General features: G+C 40.1%; 1 long non-coding RNA gene across 7 annotated transcripts in view; it reads right to left on the bottom strand.

Moving 5' to 3' along the window:
- The window catches only part of LOC308200849, a 550,918-nt gene that overhangs the window by 257,699 nt on the left and 269,886 nt on the right, over nucleotides 1-23,333 (bottom strand). The window contains exon 5 of one of the 7 annotated variants that reach the window (XR_013955866.1): nucleotides 2,725-23,333. This exon is cut by the window's right edge and continues 22,057 nt beyond it. The exons of the other annotated variants lie outside the window; for them this stretch is intronic. This is a non-coding gene — a long non-coding RNA (uncharacterized lncRNA). The remainder of the gene's footprint in view (nucleotides 1-2,724) is intronic. 7 annotated transcript variants of the gene reach the window in all.

Below are 23,333 nucleotides of genomic sequence, written 5' to 3'. Positions count from 1 at the left end.
GAGCAACTTGCTATGAGAAAAAAATGTGAATTCTTTTACACACACAAAAAAAAGTCATTGCTACACTGAAAATGACACTTGAACTTGGGATTTTTCTAAATGCAGTGATGAAATCTTGAAACTCTTCAAGCATTTATCTGCTAGAGAACTATTCACACAGGGCTAAATAAGCAAAGATGGCACTCTATGTAAAGAAACCACATAGAAAAAGGAGCATTTTTTTCTAAAAGACAGGTAGAAAGACAATAGTCACCCTATAGAAAATGGAGCTACTGCATACAAGTGTGGGAAGAGCTAGGCTATTCAACTGTAATAAGAAATAATCCTATTTATGTTTCAAAATTCCTGACATGAAATCGGAATCACCTTCATCAACGATCTTGGCCCAGTCCCTGCTGAATTCTTTCAATTAGCTGCATCTCTTACAGCCTCATCCCAACACCCCCATATAGTTCTGCACGCCAGGATATTAAAAAGAACTAATTCTTTCAGATTTTAATGCTAATAATGCCTGCAAGTAAGGCATGATACATTTCAAGATACTGACTCGGTTTATCCGCTGGTGTGTGGGTACCCACTTATTCCGGCTCTACCTTCCCTTAGTTACTTAACCTAACTGTAACAGGAGCTCTCAGTCAAAATATGCACAAGTACCCATGGTGCCCACAAATAATGAATAATGAATTTGAAGACAGTGATACTGTCCTTCCATTTACTTTTCTGGAAATAGAAAAATACCACAGTTCATCGAAGTTAAAAGCCCTAACTCCTCCTAATCCTAACCATAACCTTCACCCAGACCTGGACCCTGACTCCAAAGACGCCTGGGAACTCAGCACTGCCTACAAATTTAAAAGAATGATTACTTCAAAGCTAGTGAGATTTTGCTCTTGCTTTATCTCCAGGAACTTGCAAAGTACCACACTCATCTTGGCTGCTCTCCCCCTGCTTTTTCTAACTCTCAGACTCACTCCAGCTACAAGAGACAAGCGCTTAAGGTTTCCCACCAGAACTTTCAGCACACCACGGGCTGTCACACTTAACATTTTTCCTGACCCTAACCCTAACTCTAACCTAAGCAAGCATGGGAACTGAATAAAGATGAACAGCTTATTCACGGGTTTTGTTCACCTGTCTGAAAGTTGCAGGAGACCGCAGCTGCCCCTGCACTGCAGACCCCGCTTTTCCAGACCTGAGCCTTGTTCCCAACCTCCCACAAGCACGGGAAACCTCTGGCAGCCTGAAACACAGGGGGGGAGAGCAGGCAGCAGAAAAAATGCTGGGTTTCAAGCCAGCATGCCCAAAGCAGTGCTGATTATGGTAAACGTTTTATTAAAAGCCTCTCTAAAGGTATATTAAATAATTTAGTAGCCCTCACTTTATAGGAAGTCTAAGAAAGCGGGTATAAACTAATCTCACAAATAAACTAATTTTGCATAGTGGACAGTGTACGGCAATTTCCTGGCTGTTAGTAGGAGAATAAACAAGATCATAATATGCCATGAAGAACTGCAACAGTCAAAAAACATACAAAAATACACCAATAATACTATTAATAATTTCTGAATACTACTTTATGAGAAGTAAAGAGGAAAGGGAAAATATATGTTGGCAAATGTTATTTTTGGAAGGTTATAACCCAGCCTTCAAGTTCATTTGTATGACGACTCCAAATTTCCTTATCAATGCAACACTTAAAACAAAAGAGATATAAAAGATGGAATTGAGACTCTGACTTCAGTGCTAAAATAAGCAGAAATAATGTCCCAGAGGATCTTAAAACCTGTTGACAGACCCATGTTTCCCCCTATCCTGCTAGGCTGCTCTCAGCTATGTGGGTGCGTGCTGTTCCCAAATCCGAGCTTTAGCTGTGTCAGGTACTACCTCATATTTTTCCTGCTTTCTGACATGCGCATCAGTGCCCCACAGCTGGTCTCTTTCTCTAACATGGGAATCACAAATTGCTGCAGAGGTGGGTCCATAGAGATATGTCCCAATGACGAGTTAAATGGGGAGAGAAAAAAAAAAAAAAGTAAGATTTGAAAAGCAAAACTTTTTTAATCGTGGTTTCTGGTTTTGCAGAGCCAGTCTCTATTTCCCTGCAATCCCACCCAGGTTGCCCATTCCCAATTTACAGGGCCCGCACGCCTCTCCATGCACCAGCTGCGGCAACTGAAAGTAATTATCACTCCAGACACAATAAGGTGTTAAAGGTAGAGGCGAGCATTTTGTGCAAAAAGAAAAAAATTAGGAAGAAGGGAACCTGATGAAAGGAGATTAGTGTCTGTTAGTCTTTTGGAGAGGAACAGGGGAAAGCAAAGAGGGGGAGCAAAATAATAAATAACCCAGTTCCTTAGGGAATACTTGCATATGTAGCAGACAATGAAATAAAAGTTTTCTTTGAAGAGTGAGTTCCTTTTTGTATGAAGTAAGCGGTACCAAATGAAATCACAGAGTTATGTTACAGTTGATGTATAACTGATCAAAAGAGTGACAGGACGGAGTTATGAGAACAGAGACTGAAAAAAACAGAATTAAAATAAAACATACTTCTTCGGAAAATAATCTACAGCACCCAGGGAACAGGAATAGCCCACTGCTAGAGAGCTGACAGAGGCTGTATTTTAGGGTAAGCCCATCAGACCATTTGATACCTGCACTGAACTTCTTTTGTGGGGTGGGATGAAAAGAGGAGAGAGCAAGCGCGCGGAGGGAAGATCTTACTGGAAAAGTTGTCAGAGGCAAGGCACAGAGGGCACAGAAGAATACGCATTTGCTCCCAGAAGCGGCAGGGAGGTTGGATCCGTTCTGACTCTCAGTCTCTTTCCAGGGGATCTCATTTGCAGCGAAGCCCCCGGGACTCCTGCCACTGGCACTAGTAGGGATGAGATCACAGGCTGAATATTCGTTCTACAGTTACTGAGAAAGCAGATTTTAGTACAGCAAAGGACTCACATAAGGATCTCTGTGAATAACTAAGGTACGCGTATGCTGAGAAATATTACCGCACAGGAGCTATAGAGGGAATGGATTTTTTGAGCTCTTTTGTATTTCTGCAAGGGGTACAGGTTTATTTCTATAGATAATAGCTGCTCAGTCTGATCTGACTTACAGCAGCTTTTTTTCTGAATTAATTCCTCTAATGATTTACTGCCCACTGAAATGCCAGTGTGGATATTCCCTAGGCTTTTCCAGAAGTGGTCGGCTCTGCTATGGAGCAGTGTCCAGCAGCTATACATGAAATCGGTGATAACCCCTTCGGCTAGCACATGGAATACGTGCTGTAATCAAGACTGTTTAGTCTTTACATTGTGTAAATTCACACCTTAATTCTTAGCCATGAATTTCTTTGAGAAGTCCTAGATGCTGCTCAGTGTCCTCCTCCTTTACTCAAGTGAAATAAAAGTAGAATCAGGCATGAAACAATGTGAAATATTTCGAGAGAAACTACACCCAGCTTGCCTGCTTTATTGAAAGCTTTCAATTCAACCGAGTTCAAATTAAAAAAATAAAATAAAATAAAATAAAATAAAATAAAATAAAATTAAAATAAAATAAAATAAAATTAAATTTAAAAAAAAAAGCAGTTTATGGAGCATTCAAAGCAAGGACTGTTTTTGTACAGTGGTAAACTAATGTACATTTTTTCACATGGATTTTCTGGTTTTGAAGAGCTCTGACTTCAAGCTACACAAACATTTCCACTTGCCTTTCGTACTGGAGATTTTTGAATGCTACAAAATCCCCAGCTTTGGAAATGTGAGCAAATACAAATTTAAGCAAGTAGTTGCGATTTGGTTTAGTTTTTGCTCACAAATCTCTGCAAGCCAAAGACACCCTCACTGGTAGAGCAAAAGAACCCTTTCAGTGCCCCTTGCAAAACATCTCCCAGCCTCGTGGAGCCAGGAATTAGTGCAGATGTTCTGGAGTAAAAAGAAACACCCGAGGCCAACTGGAAAGTATCATCACTTATGCCACAGCAGGCCTGCAGCATTGGCTCTTGACGTACTTTCCTTGACACATCTTCTCCCTAGCTGGGAGAAGAAAGGTGATGTCGACAAGTGACTAAGGGAAGCAGAGGTAACCAGTTTAGTGCTTCTTAAACCAACATTTTTGTGTTGCCTTTCTTTTCTCTAGTTTCTTGATCATAAGTAAGATGATAGATCATCTTAGAAGGCAGTCAGCTGGAAATGAAGCCACAGTGGATGACGTTCCCTGGACTTTTGTGGGGAATACAGGGATCTAGTGATTGCATGTTTCTTTAGAAGTCTTTTTCTTCAGTGAAAGTCCTCCCTCATTTTCTCCTCTCACTTTGTAACCTCTGTACCAAGTGCCAGAAATGAACCTTTATGTTTTCATGCAACAGACATTTCCTCAGTGCATACACATATGAGCTGATCAGCGCTCGCTGCAGCTCAGTTCCTTTCCATGACATACACTGGTGCTAGAAGTTCAGGTGATGCATCAGTCAGATATTCTATATTCAAAAACTATCAGTTTCTGAAGTTACAAAACTGTCTAAGCAGAATTTTTAAATAATAGATATTGAGAAGAAATGAGCCAATTTGCAGAAGGAAATGTAAGTAAAAATGAAGCTGTTTATTACTTTTTTTTTTTTTTTAATTGTGAGAAAGAGCTATTTTATCCAGGTTAAAATAAATAAAAATACCGGGTGGAGGAAAAAGTCTGGGGATTACATTACTAGGGGAAGCAGAGAATTTGGTTAAGGGCCTATTCCTTCAAATGTTTATACATGTAAGTAACTTGCAGTCAGGAGGTCAAAGGGACCTTTATATGCACACATTGATCTGAGTAGCCTCGAAGTCACCATAGGTGAGCACGTGAACTAGTGACACAGTGGTGGGTACTAAGTAAAGTAGCTGTTGTTGGACTCAGAGCTGTGTGGCACGTGGAGGCTATAAAAGTGTAACGCAGCATAAGCATTGAATGATGCTGCACTGTTAACACAAGCCATTACGCTGATGTCCTGTAATGTTTCCTTTGCCACTGTCTCTAGTATTATGAGAATGTTTTTCTAGGCCTTCATCATTCCCTGAAGCAGAAACTGCCTTCTGGAAAGAACAAGAACAAAAGCATTATGTGGCATTATCTGTTCATCCGCAGAGCACATGCATGAAAGGCAGCAACGCCATTCAGCTCCTCCTGACTCGAGATGGGGCAATTAAGAGCAGAGACTACTCAGTAAATCTCCAGAGCCATTCCTTCCTCAGCCCTTTTGCTAAATATTCAAATTGGGGAAAAAAGATTTTCAGAATTAGGCAGGGAGGAGTCTGAAATTCAGTTGATCAACAGCCAGCAATTCAGTTATTAAATTGTTTGTGATCCATCGCTTCATCTCATTCTGAAATTGCCTCATGGGGAAACACTACAAAATAAAACTTCAATACTACCATAAGCTCCAAATAAAGCTTTTCTCTTTGATTGCCTCTATCTCATCTGTCTGCTTAGATTTGTGTGTCTAGTTAAGTGAATACAGAAGACCATACACTTGAAATGAAAACTACACAGAGTACACTCTTGACTTGTTACCATAATTTACCTTCTAAGTAGAACCTCTTATGAGCCTACTCAATTATATTAAAAATGACTGCACCTTTATTTAAACACAGTATACACAGTGAAACATGTGGTCTAAAATCCTGAGCTGATGTAAAATTGCAGGGTCTCATCAAAATTCATAGGGCATTCCTGATTTACACCAGCACGCACAGTGGCCCCCAGGACCTTTCACACTGCAACACTTTTCCCATGGGGAGCAATATCAGTGCTAAGCAATAAAATGAAGTTGCTTTATGTCTAATGTTGATTTCCTTTCTAAACTGATACTTTACTTTATGCTTTTTCATGCAACAATACCTTGAATGCATGGCAGGTTTACACTGAAAAACACAGTTTAAAAATACTTGCTAAATGCTGAAGGCTTGACAGTTCCTTTAAATAATACTGAAAAAATGCACAAGAACATTTTGGTAGTGGAATGAAAAATGCTGCAGTTTACAGCTCTGTATGTCACTGAGAAATTAGTATAGATTTTTTTTCTAGGGACACTGTCAGGGCTGGCAGGCCTAAAATTAGACATACCAGGTATGCACTTCGCACTGTCCCTCAGGTCTGCCTGTCAGCTCCCTGGGAACAAGATTCCTGTATATTTCAATACCCTTCCTGCTCCGCGCATCCCGGAGAACAAAGCCGACGGGCAGAGCGCAGCACTTCATGACACGCAGATCTGCAATCAGGAAGCAACCCATCACCTTGGGGTTTGCTCCTGGCAGGTCACCTATTTAAAAAGCAGCGAGACGTTGCTCAGAAATAAAGAAACATTTTTATGTAATCTGGCATGGCGGAAACCGAACCATGGGCGGCTGAGCTATTTTAAAATATTCAGTGCTATTTTGAAGTGATAATCAGATATGAACTGAAAAATAAATCAATGGGTTCTCTAGTGATAAACTATCAATATTAACTAAAGGTCAGGAACAGTCAGCTTTTGTTTGTCTTAGGTTTTGCTTTGCACAGTTGACGTTAATTCATTTTAAACATATACCATTTGCCACTATTATTTTTTTAAACAAAAACTGACAGTAGGGTCTCATTTACTACATCATTTACCTTTTTCCAATTACACAAATGACTGAAGTTGACAGTGGTGTGGTTTTGAGTATAAATATGGTAATTTGCTACTAGGAAGGAGATAGCATGATCCTCTCTATTCTGCCATAATCTGTTTGTAATGCTGCAGCATCTTAATTGAAATATTTCAAAACAGCGTCCAAAACAATGTTTTGTGCTGTATTTTTTAAAAAAATAACAGCTCTTGGAGCATTTTCTTTTCTTCTGCTGTGTGTCCTTTTGCTCCTGCTTTTCATCCATTCTGGTATAACCGACTCTGTCTGGATCATGAGTTATCATTGGCTGCCAGTGGAATGCTACAATGCAATTTGTCTTATTGAAACATGGGCTAGCCCCACACGGCTGCAAAGAATCATTCACTTTCTAATAAATCAAACATTTGCTAAAATTCCTTCTTCTCTGACATGAAATGGTGGGATAGACAATGCTCCTTGCAAATTGAGAGGAGATGGTGATAAAAATGCCTTTTTTGTTCAGCACTACTGAATTGTTTTCTGATTAGCGTATTGCAACTACCGAATCCAAGCTCACATCCTTGTAAAGTTGGCTGGTATTTTTTGCTTTTCAAATTCAATAGCTGTACTGTTTGTATACTGTAAATAGAATGTTTCTACACTTTACCTAATTATCAACATTGTTTTTCCATTTAATGGAAGCAAAATTCTAGCCCCTTTGAAATCACTGGAAATTTTGTCATGAAAACATGCAAATTCTGAAGCTATTATCCTGTCTCTGACAATTTTTCAAAAACATTTATCTGACAGAGGCCACAAAAATTATGGAATATGAAAGGCTCAAAGAACAAACAATTATTAGTTTTGTTTGTAATATCACTGAAAGTTTGAAATTTGCCACAAGTGTCGCTTCTCAGCAGCTGTAGCTTTTCCGCCAAATCTTTGGAAGTCCAGCTCTTTGGAGAGGACATCTGGGATTTCCAACAGTGCATTACGATGTATTTTGAACTGCGGAAGTGACACTAATGACTATCATCTATTCAGGAAGAAGCATATGCTGGGATAAATCCTGAGAGTCTATCAAAGCACAGTCTGCACTGGCTTCAACTGAACGGTTTACAGTTGTGTTGAGCTCTTGCATTAAATTCCTAACATGAGATCTTTTAGAAGGCTTTATTACTGATCACATTTTTAAATGTCTACAGTTGTAAGGGTCTCTCACACTCTGAAGGCTACTAATTCCATCTGCTAGGATGTCAAACTTCCCTCATCGGGAATGTCTTTTTTATAAGACATTCATATTTGCCCACCAAGCCAAAGCTGCCTTTTATCTTATGATTTAGGAAGGGGAGGGAATTGTGGCTCCCTTATATTGGTTTATGATCCCAAGATTTAGAATCTGTATGGAATCTGTACCATATGTTTGACCACGATCTCTGCAAACTTCGCTAGGAACACACTCCTGTAAGGCAGCCCAAACAATCACGCAATGCTGGCAGGTAGCAGGAGGTAGAATCTCCATCAAAGGCTGGCCATTGCTGTAAAACACCGGTGTCAACGGCCAGGAAGCACTGAGGCCTTTCCAGAGCAATGCAAAACCAAACCTGTCCTTGGAGTCACAGACCAGCTTAAGACATCACCTAGGCAAATTGAGTGCTCGTTTCCTTTGGCCTATTTAAAGGGTGTAATCTATTGTTGCCACAGATCTACTGAAGAGTTCAAAAAAAATGGGACATACCGCATAAACTTTGCAGTTTGCCTACCTCACAGCCCCCCTGGGAAGGAATTTCTCTTGAGAAAGGATTTTTATGGAAGACTTAAAGTGCTGACTTGCACACTGAGATGAGGCAAGTGGGAATTCTGCAGCAAACCTTCTTCCAAATCTGCTTTGCCACTGTATGATCACAAAACTTCTCCCTGGCCTCAGAAGGCCAGAATCAGACCCAAAACGCGAGAACATAGCCTATCATAAAAAAGATCCAGACTGCAAATGTGTGATCAAATATTTATCACAACACAGTCTAACACCTGGGAATTCACACAGTAAAATCAAAAAAAGAAAACAAGACAGTAAGGGGTTTAGCAGTACGAACTGCTTTTGCATGACATTAACTATAGTCAAGGTCAATTTAGGCTGAGTCTCTACAGTGCAGAGCTCTTACTCTTTTTTTCCTCCAATTGCAATAACAATGATTAAGAACATGTTAGGAACAAGATCTAATCTGAATGAGTTTACTTTGATTTAGCCTGTTTATGTTTAAAGTCATGCATCAATCTGGTTCTAATTCAAGCTATTTACTGGCACCTATGTAGGAAAACTCCATTTTTTTATAGTCATTCTTTTGATGTAAACAAAATCTTTGTCCTGCAGCTATATCTTAACTACGTTAGGAGGCACAATAGCTATGTAATGATATCATATGCACTTCTGTTGGTGCATACATTATTTTTGCCAAGTTGTAAGTAAATTAGCACCCATTTCAATCTACCTATAGTGGCTTAATCATAGGACTGGGCAAATACTTGAGTTCCCATTCCCACAGTGTTACTTGTGCTCAGCATGATCCCAAGGCACTAAGGAACCTCGCTGATCCCCTTGCCTCATCTGTAAAGTAGGGATAACAATATGGGGTAGGGGAAGGATGCATCCATAATATTTGTAAAGCGCTTTGAAGATGCTGAGAGTGCCAAGTGTTATCACGGTTTCTAAGCTCTGAAATGTTTGATATGATTATGTGCACACATAATTTTTAATGGTAATTCAGAGTGCAAATTAGAGATGATATTTACATTTCTTCCAGGCAAGCTTAATTTCCAGTTATCAAGGAAAATATCTATTGCACAAATAGGGTATCAGTTATTCAAAAGTTCCCTTAGGGCCTACCAGTTCTATAGCACACCATTTTTTTAAGCTGTCCAGGAGATGACAGACTGTAGCAGTTCCCTTGGAGTTATTATGGATTACTGATGAAACAATAACCAGAAGTAATATTTTCCCATCAAAACTGGAGCCTAGGGTTTTTGTTGTAGCTGTTATTTTTCTCCTAATAACACATGTTTTGCTAAAGACCTTGCTTTCATTCATACATAATTTGAAAACCTGTGTGCACAACCCCTGAAAAGATAATTCAATTCATAATGGACTTTTTAAAGCTAAAGCCTGTATTTCTCTTGCGCTGAAATCACAGAACTAACTGTCGCTCATTGCAGTTGGAAAATACATCATTTCTGTTTGCTAAAGCAAACCAACTGAGGATGAATGTGCTTATTAATCAACTTCTACCACAGCTTCTAAAGTGCAGCGCTCTGACTCTTCAAGAGACAATGATGCAGATGTCTTTAAATATCTGGCCTGTGACCGATGGCCAGGAGAGAGGTAGTGACACAACCTGGAGGCAGTATTTAGTGAGAAAAGATCGAGCGGCTGGGATTCTGTTTAGTTTGCTTATCAGTGACCTGAAAAAAGACAGTGCAGCCCACAGAGCGCTACTCAAAATGCTCCGCGTAACCTTAAGCAAGTCATTAGTACATGAGCCCAAAAGACACAGCAGTGCTTCGCTCCATTAGAAGGCAAGAACTGCTCACCTAACTGCTGCTGTGGCTCTGAGGGGCAGTCTCAGCATTTTGGTTTCCCACCAGCAAAATGGATACAACCATACTGCTTGAAAGTCAAAGGGGAGTTATAAAGTAAAATCCATCAAATGCCAGGCTTCCAGAGACAGTGACAAGGACCGTAGAAGAACTTTAGACAGACAGCACCAACTTCTGAATTTCCTTTTATGTGCTCATTTACCCAATCACCTGCAAAACCATGACATAATGGAATGAGAGTGCCAGAATTGCTGAAGGGGGAAGGCACCACTGGTGCATCAAGTGCAACGCTCCCTCCTCACAGCTGGGTCGAGCAGAGCACATGGCTCGGGGTTGTGTTCCGTTGGGTCTCCATGAACAGAGACTCTTTGAGCAACCTGTTCCAGTGTTTGCCCACCCTCACGAGAAGCAGTATTTTTCTTATGTTTAAACACATTTTCCTCTAGCAGCAGTTTGTTATGCCAGCAGTAATCCAAAAGGCCAAGCACCACCTCAATAAAAAGTTCACCACACCGTATGAAAAGCAATACAATAACCTGAAACAATGCATTTTGATCTTCATGGATCTTAAACTGAAGGTCCTCAACTCTGTAAGCCACCTGGCACAAGCGACCCAGAATGTTCTCAACATTAATGGGACCATATTCCAATCCTAGCATTAATCAGCTTGCATCCTACCTTCAACTGCAGTCCTTCAGTGCAGATAATACCCTTAATAACCTTCATGCTCCTTGGGCAGAGTTTGCAAGGCTGAGCCTGAGATACTGGTTATTAAGGATACCCTGCAAGAGGTATCCAAATGGTCTTATTTAACATTCTCTCGGGTATGCCAACCCAAGGCCCAGCCACAGCAAGGAGTAGAGTGTAGTCACATCATTGGGGTCTAATTCCCATTCATACATTGCCAGACTGGAGGCAGTAATGTGGAAAACATATTTTTATCAGAATACTTTCCAAAGGATGGGGAGATTTTGGAAAAACCTCATGCTAATTTTAATGCATTACAATTATTATTCCGTGTCTCAGTTAAAATCCTGACAGCTGGTTTAATTCACTGCTAGGTTCTCTGAAACTTTCTCAGATTTTCTCCACATACAGCTTACCTCAAATGCCTGGGCTTCCTTCGAAAGAGTTGTAAAATATACACATTTCAAGATGGGAGAGTAGAGATACAACACAGTGAGTCCGCCAAACCTACCCAGGAATCTCAACTAAAACATGTTCAAAATAAATAACATGTCAGGATGTGTACACTACATCTGTATCGGTGAGATTTATTGAAGATTAGTTTAACACTTTTCTTCCAGAAAGAATGAGGTTGGCTGAAGCTCCCAATCTGCCCTGTGCACCCAGCTTCATGGGCACACATTCCCTTTGGACTGCACCAGATAATTACACAGCATTATTAAATGCTGTGCAGGATTTCAGGCATTTTGTTTAATGGCTCGTCCTGTTTGGGTTTAGCGTCCCTGTCCACCATAGTCAGGAAAGCTTTTGTTTTTCATTTCTCTTATTTTTGTTTGCTTGTTTTGTGTGGAGAACTGAAGATCTTCGTCTCCCCTTTACGCTGTAACCTTTGCCTCCTGTCTCGTTCTGACAGTAAAAAGGCGGCACATTGAGCAGACTCTCCCTGCATCACCACGGGGAGGGGGGGAATGGGAAGAAAGATTGTCTTCAACTCTCAGACCACTAATGCTTAGTTTCTTTAACGGGTAACATTTAGAAAGCTACCTGAAATAAAGGCCTTTCTATTCAAACAATGCATGCATCAAAAAATGGATCCCAATTTGGGACTTTGGGAGTTCCTGGCCAATTGTTGGGAGTTTGCACCCCCCTCACTCAAGGGAGGTCTGAAATGTCAAAATCTTCTGTCATCCCACTTGTCATATCACATCTCACAAAGGAACATGGAAGCCATCATCCGCTCTGCTGTTTATTGTCATGAAACCCCATAAATACTCACTCTCCATAAACAGTAACAGCCCAATTAAAGCACTCTTTACCAAGCGTGATCATTTTCAGACAGAAAGTATTGATTTATCCACCTATGGACACTGCATAGAAACATCTCTTAATGAGAATGATAGTGACCTCCGAACTCTGCTCTTTCACCCGGTAATATACTCTCTCAATTTTCTGTTAAGTGGTCTAGTGGCACATCAGCAGAGATGGAAAGACACTCTGATTCTTTAATGTCGACACTGGAAGGCTCAAAAGGAATGCTCAAATCTTCATTGTAATGGGAGGTGAACAGAAAGGTCAGTTATATGCAGGGCTTTCAGCTTGTTTGACAAGGCTTCTTTAATAAGTGAAACATTGTTGGGGTACACTTGTCTGTCAACTGCCTTTGGCACTCAGCATCGCCGGCCAAACACAAACATTCACTATCTCCCGGCCCTGTTCCGCAGATGTTGCACCCACCCGCAAACCCTTTGCGAAATGTCCAGGATGGTTGGTCTTTGTTGGTTGTTTTTTTTTTTGTCGTCGTTGTTGTGCTCAGTAATAGGAAGCAAAAGAGCCCCTTGATTTTATTCTGTTCAGCAACTTAAATTTGCGAGCTTACTGCGTGCGTAATTGACAACAGACATGGTGCACTAAAGCGGCGCATCCGTTTCTTTGATTAATCCTCCTTTGGAGTGTGATATTGTTTGATATACAGTACAGGACTGACACAGGTTACTGTAATGCCACTTTACCAAACAGATTACAAAATTGTGCAGGGAGTATACAGCATTCATGCAGATAAATGCACACAAGAGGAAATTCTAACAGCTTTTAATTTCCATGCTTTTCAGTTTTATTGTTGTAAATGCAACTGTTTATAGGACTAATGACACAGGCTGGCTCAACTGAGTCAATTACACCAGTAGGCACTTGGATCAGATATTTTGCCTGCTTTCCATTTGCACTGTCTATGCTTCTGATATTTGACTAAATGACATTGCACTGTGGTGCATTGGCACTTGCCATATGTTATTTCTCAAAGCATTTTAAAGGACAATAACAAAAAATAATAACATAGAAGATGTAGTTCAGAGTCGGGACGCAGGCAAAAGTGTCAATCATGATGAGCTACATTCAGCAAATAGCCCAGAGTGTTGCATTACTGTGTCCTCTAATCTGTGGTGGTGTTAAATGAGTAGGAAAGTTGGTAAGGATGCCAGGGACACTGACTGCTCTAAACTGTGTGGGACTGCTTGTGCACGTCTGTGAGTGCGCATGGTTGTTTGTTTTGGGGCAAGAGGGATATTTGGTGAATTTTAGTACTCATGAAAGTTAGACTCTAATAGCACCATCTGGCCTACCACACAGAGCTCTGCAAACTTCCTCCACACAGATCTGCCAGTGCACTTCAGTTCTGACCTCCAACACCCCTTCAATTCCAGTAATGAGTCTACAGCATCTCTTGAGAAGAAACTGTCAATTGTTCTGATTTCAGCTAAATTGTGTTATGCTTAGCAATGTGGGCAACTGCCCACTAGTGACTAGCCTGAGGCCACTAAACTCCAGTCTGAACCTTGCCTGCTGGAGGTGAAGAGCTTGTTTAATAAACCCAGGCACCATTTTACAAGCCCCATCTCCTTTATACTTCATTCCCTCATTGAAAGGATGCAGAACAAATCTGCATTTAAAGTCCAATTCAAAACACAGGATGACGAGGCTTTATGACTTGTCCTCTCAGACCTTTCTGTGACCCAGAATTTTTCCGTGCACGTCTGTTGGCCTCGCATGCATCGCTACTCAGGATTAAATTCCAGAACGGGGCTGCAAGACCTGCCATGTTTGTTCTGAGCAAACTAGGTAATACTGACAGAATGTAGATTTACACGTTGTTGGGTCTTTAACTTGAATCAAAATCCACTCCCAACACTTTGGGAGTGTTGCAGTTACTTGATTTGTTGTCCATACAAATACATGACAGTACTTACAGTTATCAGTAAGGAATAAATAAAGCTGTTCTTAAATGTATTAATGTTCTGCCTATGCCTTCCTTTCTTATGTACAATTTTTCTTTTCACGTACAATTTAAATCTGAGTCTCTGTTGTTGTTAAATGGCAGCTTTCTAACATGGATGTTTGAATTGTGCAATAGTACTGCCGAAAGTTTCCACATTTGACTGTAACAGAGGGAAGTTATGCTAAATTTATGAACTAGGAATTTGTCAGACTTGATCAGGTCTATAGTTGATGGAGACTAGCCTAGGATCTCTTAAAATGGCCAGTTTGAGATGTTTCAAAAAGATACGAGAAATTATGATGGTTTGGGGTAATCTTACCACCTCAAAGATTTGATTTTATTTTTTATGGACTGACTGAAACATGAGGCTTTTTTTTCAAAATGGGTTAACATGAAACATTTTAATTATGGATATTTTTACAATCTGCGAGGATGTTAAAATTCTCCCTGAATCTTGGTCTCAGATCTGGTTACTGAGATCTGCAGCTCAGTGTGAACATTTGGCTACAGCAGTTTTGACCAAATTAAATGAATGAACGATATTAACAAGTAATCTAATGAAGTGCATATTACTGTGTTTGTGTATATTCTACAGTCCATGCCACCTACCATAAAAGTATTAGAGCTCATCAGTGCAAAGAATATTGCCTTCAACTCCAGTAAAAGGAATAATTTCCCTGCAGGGCAGTAACACTCTTCAACGTGGCGAATAGCCACAGGCTGCGGGGTTGTGACTTTATGGTAAATAGCTACCTCTTTCATCAACAGAGCAATGAATTGGAAGAGCCCCTGGTGAAATGTATGAGGGTAATTTGATTTCTTCAGGTATAAACATGCAACCCACTCGTTTTCAGGCGCTGCTAATTAGGCTGGGTTATCCAGATGCCTTGGGGTAATTATTTTGGCTGTACTTACTGATAGCTGGGAGGGTTGCGAATGTCAGCCGTGTTCTTTCCCACCTTTGGCCACAGTCCCAGTGATTCATACTGCAGTGATGCTAAGCAAGCATCCTTTCTAAGGGGCATAATTCTACTCCCTCTATAAACATGTCTAATTTCGGTTTCCATTAGGGTTACTTAGAATTTTCTGACTGATGGTCAAACACACAGGCAAAGCAACATCTCAATTTCTCTGTGTGCATTTGAGTGAAAAACTAAGAGATATGCCTTGTTTCCCTTTCTTTTGCATGCTGTTAAATAAAACTATTTTTCAGGCCAGGACGGTTCAGCAATTCAGTCCAGTGAAAAAATTACCGCAAATTACACCTCTACTATGGATCAGGATCACAGGGTATTTAAATATCCATTTTCTTTAGTAACAGCTTAATTAGGAAAAAAAAAAAAAAAAGAGGAGGAGGAGGATTTGGCAATAAAAGCAAGTATACGGAAAGGAAATCACTATCCCTACTGATAAAGTGCAGCTACCCCTGGAGCAAAACACAGCAGATTTGTATGCAACACAGCCACTGAATACAGCAATACCAAGCAGTAAGGCAAAGCCTAGCACTTTCAGACACCCAGACTGTGTGATCAAATACTGTATGAAATGCAGTCTGTGGCATGCAGAGCAGCTAGCCATGTCTGCAATAGGACCACGGACTTGCTCTTAATAAATATTCCTCCTATTTCCAGAAAGACCATAACAGAGTCCTCATGGTGTCCCATCTGCTACATCATACCATCCACCATTCTGATGTGCCTCCAATGTTTTCTTCTTTCCATCTTTTCTGGACAGGCCCCTTGCTCCCAGCCATTTCTGCGTATTTTGGAGATCTTCTTGTATCAAAGGCAAAAGCTGGAGACTAATGTGCAATTCTGACAAAAGGAGGGGGAAAATGGGACCTACTCTGCACTGTCGTGAGAGTGCAAAGTTGTTTCATTCCAGCATAAAATGTGGGATTTTCTAGGCATAATGGACAAGTTGAAATGTCATGTTATATCACCGGGGTGCAAGCCTAAAGATGCTCCTAACTAGCCCTTCTGTGAGCAGCCAGCTCTTTGAAGTTGTATCCATCATTTCACACTAACAATGTCAATTGAGTAGACCTCTGGTATGGATAATTGATTTTCAGGGATCTGTCCAAATTATATAAATAATATTACATACTAAAACAAGAGCAAGATTAACAATTGTTTAAGGTTGACTTCAAACAAAACAATTCTATCAAACTTAGCCAAAAAAAATATTTAAAAGAATATATACATACAGATCTGTATATATCCCTCTACTTAAACACACCTTGAACCTGGAAATAAATGTTCTATTTAATCTTTTGAAATTATATATATATATATACATAGCCAGAGATACCTGCCTGATATATATGTAAATATACACTTAGTCTTTTTTTTTTTTAAACTGGAAATGATTTTTGAACTTGGAATAGATTCATAAATAGTTTTATTCCAAGTGGAGCTGCATTTTTCAGTTAAAAAAAATAGTAGTCTGAAACAAATTCTCCTCTTTTAGTTAGAAAGAGCTGTAATTTTGAGGATGTAGGGATGTATGGCTGAGATCCACATAATTCAGCAAGGAGACGAGGGAAAACCCTGCTCTCCCAAGGCAGACATTCCCACCCAAAGGCAGGTAACAGAAAATAGATGGTTCGGTAAAAAGAAAAAGAGGTTCAGTAGCTCCGGGTAGTTTCTGCAGCTCACAGCTTGGCTCACTGAGCACAGACAGACCAACAAGGGGCTCGGAGGGCCACAAGGCTCCTGCTCCTGCTCCAGTGGTGAGGGCACAACTCCGGGGTGCCAGTAACCATGCGTCTCACATCCCACAGCAGGGCAGATCTGAGTTCATTCAGGAATGGGAACACAACCGCCCTTTGCCCGAGCGCTGCTGAACTGAAACAATTTGGGGGGCCGCACCGTGCTGTTGGGGCTGTCTCCTGCTCTTCTGTTTGTGCATTCTAGTCTTATCCCATGGTGGGAATACTTTGAGGGTTCGGGCAATTCCTCTGTCCCGCTGCACACATGGGGATTTTTCTCTCTCTTCACAGAAGCACACTATAGAGCAGAACACTGACCTGGACCTTGGAGCCTGCTCACACACGAGCAGCTCTCCTTCTCACGAGTTATGCTATTGACACTGGTCATATATAGTCATTTTCTCCAATTGAACCATTTATGTGACAAAGGACTCCTCATGTTTGGAAAGGGTACTCGTGTGAGCAACAGTTCGCCAGCCGCTAGTGCTGATTTCTCTGCTAATAACACAAGGGGGAGAAAACGTTGTTAATATTCAAACCTCTGAGATTTATTAGCTTTTTGTGCAATGCACATTTGTAAGTGTAAATGATGCAGAAAATTCATGTACATGATAATCAATTAAGAACAGTATTTTACGCAAAAACTAAGACTCCACACGCTGCATAAATGACATACTTTACTCTAAATTGACCTAATACATTTCCAGGAATGTGTCAATTAAAATTTTAGCCTTTTGGTAGAGGAGGGAAATACTATGAAATAGAGGCTATTAAATACTGGGAATAAAATCAGAATATTGGTTTCCAGCTGGCACACTAAGAGAGGTTAAAATTTTAAAGAAATGAAGAAGCCAATCAAAAAGGAAAAAAATAAAACACGCACACAATCTCCTAGTCCCACAGAATTAGGCACAAATTTGCCTAACTTAATTGTGATATTTTCATTTTTTTAGATGGTCCAGCTCTCATTTCTTTTAACAAAGGGAGATTATGGGAGGCAAAATAACATCGGGATCCATGTAGGATATCTATAAACTCTGATTAGGGTATCTATAATCTCTGATGTACGGCCACCCTTCCACCATACGGTACTTAAAGAAGAAAAGAAAGTCTTTCGAAAATGGCACAAACACCTTTTATATACAACAGCTCATTTTTCTGTAATACAGAAAAGCTCTTTCCATAGCTACAGCTCAAATTATTGCAACGATAACAAAATTAAATCTAATCAGTGCTTCTTGTGTACCCTTTGCTGTGCTTTACAGGGCTCAGAGCAAGTCACTTACTCCAGACAGCTTCCCTGTCAAGGTCTTTGTGCCCGATAATAAAACTGCCTTGGCACCCAAAATTAAAAAATCTAGAAGCCACAAGACCCTTAGCATTCGACAGGAACTGCTAAAACCTGCAAGGGAGCACCAGGCAAAACCTCTCCCTCCCGATGCGTGCCTGCACCACAGGATCGCCTGTGCTGGGTGGGAAACGTGGGAGCACTCCCTGAGCGATCGCAGAACCAAGCAGTGTGGTTTAAGAGCCAGGCCCAAGGACTTGGGGAGAGTTTTACCGTTAACCTCAGTGAACCCATAAGTTTCTCATGTCAAGCTTTTATTCACATGGACAGAAAGATCAGAGATACCCGTTTCCCTGGACTAGGAAGAAAATATTACTATTAAATACGCCTGTCTCCTTTGACTACATTCCCAGCAGATCCAACGGGGAGACTCTTTTGAAATGAATTAAGCCAGAGGAGAAGCTTTTCCTCACAATTTTGGAGATTTGATTTTTTTTTTCTCCAGCAGTTTTGCTGCTGGATGTTCGCTCCTGCCCACCTATTGCATATTAAGCCTCAGAACTCCCGCTAACATTTAATAAATGGCTCATTCACAATTTGTACACTCTATTTTTTTGTAGGCTACTCCATTTGTGATTAAAATGTCAAAGGCAGGACTGGAGCTGACATTCTGGGCTGGCCTCTGCGAGCCCTAAATTTCAGCCGGAGCCAAAGTGCAACAAATGCAGCCGACAAGCCAAAGAGGTGCGGCAGCGTTTCTGCTCCACGGTTTTTGAAAAGAACGTGAACCCCTATCCAGCGAGGAGGGAAAATCCATTCAGTCCTTTTCATCAGTAATTGTCTTCTCCAAAATAGCCGCCATTATCAACACTTTTGGGGTGGGGGAGGGACTTACATGTACCATATGCACAAACACTGCCGCAAAAGAAAACCAAAGGGAACAAAGCCTGCGATCACATCGCCAATTTTCATTAAAGCCATAGGGACGGTTAATAGTGGTTTCTCAAAAGTGTCAATCATAAATTCCAAACTAGAGCGAAATTCCGCCATCCACATCTATAGCTCCACATTCCTGCATCTCTAAAGGCTGTGATAGATTTATGTGGCAGTGGGAATTAATGTATGTGTGGGTTTGTGTGCGTGGATTTTTGGGGGGAGTGAAAACGGGGGTGGGAGGTGGTATTCGCTACGTCTTTTTGTCTGGTGGCAGCTGTTTCTTCTGACCTCTCCCATCTAAAACTGCTGGGGTGTGCAGTTCCAGCATACCTCAGGGGGCTTCTGCAGAAACTGCTATTTACCATTTGATAGAAGTCCCGCTTTTTGTCAATAGATCACCCATAATGATGATAATAATCATGCTCCAAGCTCATGTGCACTGATCTTCATGATACGGGCTCAAGAAGCACCCGAGGAAACATCTGTTTAAAAAATAATTGTGGAATAATATAATTTCTATTCATGCCTCAGCTACCTATGTGGAGGTGCGCTTCCCAGGACGCTCGCTGCTGCCTTCATTACTGTGGCCTCTCTAGCAGAGAGCAAGTTGTCTTTTCGTACTCAAGTCCATTTATATTTATTATTACTGCTGAAGGGAGTAGCTGCCCTCTCCTTCTTAGGAAAGGAGTTCATAAAAGTCTCGATGAGGATTCCTTCCCAGCACAGCAAGTTGCACTTGTGCATGCCATGCGGGCGCTGCAGGCTTGCTCTGCCCCAGCCCAGCCAGCAGAGATGCCCATCACCTCCCCAGGCTGAAGATCCGGCCCAGCTCCACATCCAGACATTTTATGTTTGGTCTTTCTCAGCAGCAAGATAAAGCAGTAAACCTGTGTCTTCTACAGAAACATTTATTTTCCTTCACTGTTGCCTTCTAACCATTTTGACAGCTGTGCCCAAGAATGACCTACTGAGGAGCACACAGGCTCTTTGCTTTTTTTAATTTATTTTTACTGTGTGAGACTCACTTCAGTGTATTTCTTAGGTGGAAAAACAATACTAGGACCTAATCCTGTAGGGAGCCGAACATTTCCAGTTAAATGCTGTCCATCTCCCCTTCCCAATAAATTAGGAAGAAGGAGAGGGCTTTTGCTCCTTCCAGCACTGGAGCAAGGAGGAATACTTCACAAACATTGGTCACTCCTTATCCTTAGATCCATGCTATCAGCTAGATTCTCTGCTGCCGTAAATCAGCGGTGGTTCAGTGCAGAAGCAACTCCAAAAGGCTGCTGCAGGGTCTAACCAAGGACTGCACAGCATCATCCACACAACGCTACGCTACACCAATATAAACTCACAAATAAGGTTGAAACCAGAATGCTTTAACAGCCATACTGGGTACATATTTCTCCCCCAATTTAAAATGACTTCCCAAGTAATGATTTTACTTCTCTCTCTCTCTCTCTCTCTTTTTTTTTTTTTTTTATATTACCCTTTTATATCCAAAACTTTAAACACTCAATTTTTGGTTTTATGATGCCTTTTATAGTTTTGGCATTGAAATCACAGCTAGTTCAGTGTCACGGTCAGAATTTTAAGAATTCTCATTCACTAAATGCAGTTTTAAACTCTTCCCAGATGAACCAAATTAACAATATTAATTACTTTGCTAAGCAGTGTTGCTTTTTTGTTTTGTTTTTCTTAAGTTGTTTGTGCATAGTAAATGGATTTGTGTTTTAGAGACATAGACAAAAATCTTTTACAATTCAGTAGTAAACATATATCACAATCTAGTAACAAAAATAGTAACATGTATCTTTTTTTTTATTTTTTTTCCTCCAGAATGCATGTTCAACCCTTTTACTTTTTTGTTGCTGTTGTTGTTAGCTGGAAGATTTGTTCATTTACCAAAAGAATGCATCAGAGCAATCTAATTCCAAATCGCAGAAGTGCTATACAGGAGAATAAGATATATTGTGTGGTTTATTTGGCCAGAGAAATATATTTAGTTTTAGTGGAACTCATAAGCTAATAAAACTACCTACAGAAAAAAGAAAAAAAAAAAGTATATATATATATCCAGCCATAAATCTTTGCTTCCTAGTTTTTAATTGCAAAACTCTATTACTGTTGCTCAAAGGGTTAATGATTCTCTTGGCTGGAGGACAATTCATTCTACGGCTAAACGCAATGACAAATAACCATTATTCTTTCCAACTGCACTGATAATCGGGACAGCTTAAACATTTTCGCCAGTATAAGTGAAACCATTAATCCTCTTGGATTTCACGATAAGTGGTGACTGCGAAATAATGACTGTGTCATTGCAGGCAAGAAAAAATGTTAACAATTAAAACAAGTTAGCCATTATCTTACAGAGTACTGAATCGCTTTCACATTTCATTAGCAATATTGTAAGTGATATGTACCTTATTAAAAAGCTCTTATTATCCAAGAAACCTAATTAGTCAAAATCTCTCAGACATTGGTTTAATTTTCTAATAATATAAATGCTGTGTTGGATAATGCAATGTGAGGAGAGTCGTCTGTTCATCCAAAAAGAAGTTTCAACAAGAAATTCAAAAATATCCTTTAGGATGAAAGGTATGCTGTAAGGCTGTAAGGAAACGTAGTTTTCTTATTACTGTATCAGGTGAATTAGGGTTTTTTTGGGAGCTGCTGCCTGGACATATAAGTATAGAGAAATCATTTTCTGCCCTCTGTGTTTAAGCAAATCACTCAGTGCTATGCTGAATGAAAGGTCCGAGAAAAAGGCAGAGGAACTTTTTGTCAAGCAGCAAGAGACATTTTCATTCTCCTCACACTCAACCCTGAAGCTTCCTATAAATGAAACTGATGAACTAACACCTGAGACACATCTACACCTGGAAACACAGGAGAGAGAGGCCTCTGCATTTCTTGAAAGCAATGTCAGAGATCACAGTTTCAAATCCTACAGGCTTTAGCCTCTAAACCCCTAAAAAAAGACCAAAAGTAATACCATCATTGTTCCTGCTGCTTTTTAAAAAACATACAGTAAGTACTAAAAATCTCTCTTGTTGTTTTTCCAGACAGTACTTTTGCTTTTTTTTTTTTTGGTCAGCAGAGCGAGATGTATCTTAAAGTGATGCTGAACCAAAGGGCTCCTGCAAGTGCTCCCACGTACAGAGCAGCATTTCTAGGAGCATCCGTGTGCATGCCTCGGTCCATGCGTACCGTTCTTACATGTATGAAATACTGGTTACTGCTGTAACTGATATGATAAAGCTGGAAGACAAAGCTACTCCCTCCAAAAAGTCACTGGAATAAGCAGATGAAGTTGAAGAGAATATTATTATTTTTTTTTTTATGCTACAGAAAGCATGTTTGGATTCAGCAAAAACACTCACAAAATCCCACTGAATTAGTCAGATGCTTTCATTCTAAGAGAAAGGTAGAGAACAGGGGACTGTCCTTTTTTTCCTTTTTTTTTTTTTTTTTTTTTTAGATATAAAGAAGCCCTGAAAATTAAAGGAAATGATTAATTTCAGGCCACAGAATCAATACTTTATATAAAAGTGTGATTATTGTTGTAATAGTTAAAACTTCTTCATTAGTCAAAGCAAAAGATGCTTTGACAGTGACCTAGTTCCTCTCTCCATCTCCCACTTCTCCTCGTTTCTTTTCTCCTGCAGATAAAGCTTCAGTTTGCCCAAAGAACTGAAAAAGCAATTATTTAAGATAAAAATCTTGCACAATTTAACGCTCCATCCTCAAACAGATACTTACGTACCCCTCAATCTTTCCCGTATTTTACTTTGAAATGCCCTGCACAGTCCCAGATGCAAATACGGAGGCTGGACAATGCTGTTTGACATATTCTCACTGTACAAGAGCACTAGGTTGATGATGTGTTTTCAGTTTTGTGTTTACAAACTAGCATCTCAGATTCTGATGCCCCGTAACTTAAATACTTTGCTCCTTTCCTATCATTAGAGCTATCCAAACTCCTTTAGAGTTGCAGCTGCAATTGAACTGTAAAATTAGGGTTTGGTTTTCAGTGAACAAATGTTTGGACTTGGGATTCTGGCTCATATTTAGCAATTAAGAATGTGCATTTGAGTTGATGAGATAATACGACTTCCATATCTCTCACAGCAGGAGTTTTGATCCCATGTTAGTGTTCAACATATGTTTTTTATATATATATTATATTAATGTCACTGTATTCTAATGTAATGTACAGTCAAAACATATTTCTAAACCTGT

Source organism: Anser brachyrhynchus (assembly GCF_964034855.1).
Source record: "Anser brachyrhynchus genome assembly, chromosome: 11".
In the NCBI taxonomy this organism is placed as follows: Eukaryota; Metazoa; Chordata; class Aves; order Anseriformes; family Anatidae; genus Anser; species Anser brachyrhynchus.
The sequence above is the reverse complement of the archived record's forward strand: the minus strand, read 5'-3'. Positions and strand labels throughout refer to the sequence as shown.